General features: G+C 47.7%; 1 pseudogene; it reads left to right on the forward strand.

Annotated features, from left to right (window-relative positions):
* The first annotated feature begins 456 nt into the window (after positions 1–456).
* On the forward strand, positions 457–1,407 carry LOC140847326 (ferritin heavy chain pseudogene; annotated as a pseudogene).
* Positions 1,408–4,228: the final 2,821 nt, after the last annotated feature.

A 4,228-nucleotide genomic window follows, 5' to 3' on the forward strand; every position in this document is an offset into this window, starting at 1 on the left:
TGCACATCAAAACTGTAGCTCAGAGCCATGCTAAGTACCTAGGCTGATCAAAGATGCCTTTAATTAGGAAAATATGAATGCACAAATATGTTCCAGATATTTGAGGGAAGTAGAAGAGAATAAACATCATGATGAACAAGCCAAACTATTTCTTGGGGGGAAATGTATGTTACAGGAAACAAAAGAACTTTACAAAAAAAATTCAAATTTATATTCTCAGAATTTTAAAAGATGATGGATTTATAACACAAGAAGAAGTGACAAATAGAAGAGATCAAACGGAGAACAAGAGCAAGTATTTCGAAAATAGACATGATATTGCAAAATTAAAAACATACTAGATGCCAGGTGCTCAGCACAGTCGTCCTGCTCACCGGGTTCTAACGGAACTTAAACACAGAGCTCACCAGCCAACCCGGCTCGCAGGCCCGGACCGGAACCTCTCAACCCAGGACCTGTACCGGACCCCGCTTCCGGTCCCATCCGCGAGCTGCCCTCAGCCCGGAGCCCACCTAAGTGCTCCCCGCTAGCCTACCCTGAGGACGCCCTCAGGTCCCCGCCACCCCTGCCGCTGACTTGGCCTCTGGCCACCCTCAGCACCAACTCTGGGGACGCTCCCAGGCTGCCGCCGCCGGCCGCGCCTCGCTCCACCCCCACCCCCCACCCCCACCCGTTCGCCTTCGCGGTGGCGCCGTAAGCCATGCCCACCGCGCTGCCATGGCAGGTGCACCAGAACTACGACCCCGACTGCGAAGCCGCTGTCAACAGGCACATCGACCTGGAGCTGCACGCCTCCGCCGTGTACCTGTCCATGGCCTTCTACTGCGAGCGCGACGACGTGGCCTTGGAGCGCTTCGCCCAGTTCTTCCTGCGCCAGTCCGGTGGGGAAACGGAGCAGGCCGAGAGGCTGATGCACCTGCAGAACCAGCGCGGGGGCCGCCTGCACCTCCGTGACGTAAGGAAGCCCGACAGCAACGACTGGGAGAGTGGCCTGAGGGCCGTGGAGGGCGCCTTGGTCCTGCAGAAGCGCGTGAACCAGAGCCTGCTAGATCTGCCCCGCCTGGCCGCCGCCGAGGGAGGCGCGCACCTGTGTGAGTTCCTGCACCGTCACCACCTGCACCACCAGGTCAAGGCTGTCAGAGAGCTGGAGGACCATCTCGCCAGCCTGCGCAGGATGGAGGCCCCGGAAGCCAGCTCTGCAGAGAACCTCTTTGACAAGCTCACCCTGGGCGACAGCGACAAGAACTGAGGGGACTGCCTTCCCCAGAGCCACGGCCACTTTTCCCTGGTCACCACACCAGGCGGTCTTATTGCAAGACTGCCCTTGCCGAGCATTCACTTCAGTTTTTCCTTCCAGTATTGCCATTTCTCCCAGTAAAGTTATTTGGTTCCTGATAAATAAATAAAGGTCTCTGGTTGATTCCGTGCGCCAAAGCCTCCCCCTTTTAAGTTTTAAAACAGGTCTTCAGGAGTCTGTCCACACAGCCACTCCCCATCCATGTGCACCTCAGGATCTGCCTGGATGAAGAAGGTGTTCCATGGACCCGGGAGAACACAAAATCCATCTTCCCCTTATAAAGGGGGTGGGGGTAGGGGGGCGGAGGTGGGTGAGATGGGTGGTCTGGGGCCCTGATGAAGGTGGGTGCATGTCCATGGTGGAAGTAGAAAAACCCAGGGTCTAGAATTCAACACAGTGGTTGCCTCTAAGGAAGAAGTGAAGAATGGGGTTGGGTGGGGATTAAAATAAAGGGAAGTCTTCACCTTTACCTGAGAACCTTTAGCTTACTACCATGTACGTGTGTTAACAGTTGTTGCTTCTGGGTCCTAGAAGCGGGTGTGACAGAGTATCTCTTTTACAAACTCGCCCTGGGCAACAGTGGAAAGTGTACCTGAGCCTTAGGCAGCCTTTCCTGTAGACACGGGAAGGCCTTCCCAGGTCACCATGCTGGACATGCACATTCACCTTCCAAAACATCAGAAAGTAGGTTTTCCCTTCAATCGTACCCTTTCTTCCACTAAGGTAACACAGTGCACAAAACCCCAAATTTATCTCAGTAGAAGGACTGAAAAATAGCGTCGAGGCTGTAGGTCAAACTCACGATGTTAAATATTAAGTAGAATAAAACCTTGTGAAGTCAGTGACTCTGGCTGCTTTGAAGAATGAAGGGGGTGGGGGAGAGTTGAAGCTGGGAGGCCAATCAGGAGGTACTGTAGCCGGTCCTGATGAGGGACAGTGGTGGCCTGAGAGATGGTGACGACTAAGAGACTGGACAAATTCCAGATGGATTTTGGACAAGTTGACAAGTTTTGCTTATGGGCCAGAGGTGAGGAATGGGAAATGGGATGGGGAAAAACAACTTAGCTCCTGGTGTTTGCACTTGAACACCTCGGTTGAAGGTGTTCAAGTTTAGTAATCTGGGGATGTTTGCAGGTGGACATACGCAGTGGCAGGAAAGGCATGCCATACAAAGTCTGAGATGCCTGTTAGATATGCAACTTTAAATGTCATGCAGATAACCAGATAATCTGTAGTCAAAACATGTAAACCCTCTCTACCGAAAGGGCAAGAGTAGGGACTAGTAAAATCATAATGTTCCTATCATTCTGAATATTTTGACACAGATCAAATCAGGCTAAAAGAGTAAGACTGTCTAGAAAGGAGAAATTACATTGTTCAAGGACAATCTTAGCCTTAAGGGTAGATTTCCGTTATTTTTTTTCCCCAGGGCCAAGTGGTTTGAAGATAATGGACAAGAACATTTGATTTTAATTCAGCTGTCATTGTTCAGTCACCTGGTTCCAGTCCCGCAGGGACAGACTTTGCAAAGGTCCAAGATTTCGGTAGTTCAATTCATTTTGGCCCAGAGCCTACCACGAATACTTGTTCTCTACCATTATCTTTGATCTGGTGTCCTTTGGCATAATGGAGTGGGAACAGTTTCCCACATAGGCTTCTATTCCAAATGCCCCCCCAGCCACGGGTCTTAAAGCTAACCCATTGGCCTCTCATGGCATCAGTCCTCAGTACGAGAGGACTTGCTGATTCCGTCACTGCTTTATTTAGAGTCCTCAGCTTCTTAGCTTGGCAATAAAGTAAATCATAAAACACTTCCTGACTTTCTACATACCCCGGCAGCTTCTGTTACCTTTCAGGTTCTCTGTTGGCACCACCTTGGAGTCCATACAAGATGCTGCAGGGCCAGTGCTTACGTCAGTATGTCTCCGCCCACCCAATTCCAAAGCGCCGCCTTAGGCCTTCTTTGAGTCTGGAAGGGCTCTGCCCAACACTCTAGCCACTGGCCCCGGACGCCAAATGAGCCCTTGAAAAGTGACTAGCCCAAATTATAATGTGCTGTAAGTATAAAATACACATTGGATGTCCAAGAATCAGTTTAAAGAGGAGCATACAAAATATATCCTTAATTTTTTTATATTAAATTAATTACATGTTGAAATGTTAACATTTTGGATATACTGGGTTACATAAAATATATTCTTCATGTTTTAAGAAAGTTAATCTCACCTATTTTACCTTTTAAATGGGGCTACTAGGAAATTTAAAATTACATATATGGCTTGCATTTGTGGCTAAGCTATTTCTAGTGGACAGTGCTATTCTGGACTCTCTGAGTTCTAGTAACTAGACACCCCCTTCAGAAATGTATCTTTCCCTAACAAAGCATGTTTGCCTTAGGTAGCCTAGGATTTACTTCCTAATTCTGTCGCTGTCTATATGGCTTTAGGCAATTTAGTTACCTTGTTGGGTGTTGGTTTCTTTGTTTGCAAAATGGGACCATTAATACCTACCCATTTTATTTGTAAGAGACTGGACAAATTCCAGATGGATGTCCCATTTTATACTGTACAGCTCAGTGCCTGCCAAGTGATGGGCAGGTCCTCATTAATGCTTCTCATCCTCAGTCTGTATAGTTACCAAATGGACTTTTCGAATCTTAAGTCTCCTTAGGGATTGATTTGTCCATAAATGCAGCTCTTTGTCTCTGATCTGGTGTTCTGCACACAAGGCAATTCTCTAAAATGCTCTACTGTTTCTCCATAAGACAATTTCCTATAAAGAGTATTCCTCTAATCGGGAGTCCCACTCAAATGAAAATAATCTGCATGAAAAGGATTTCCTTTAGGTTAACTTGTGTTTAGCCTATATGACATTCCAAAATTTTTACAAAATGCTCCAGGCACAACTGATTTAATTATATTCAGGTTTTAT

This window comes from Manis javanica, chromosome X, assembly GCF_040802235.1.
Source record: "Manis javanica isolate MJ-LG chromosome X, MJ_LKY, whole genome shotgun sequence".
Lineage (NCBI taxonomy): Eukaryota > Metazoa > Chordata > Mammalia > Pholidota > Manidae > Manis > Manis javanica.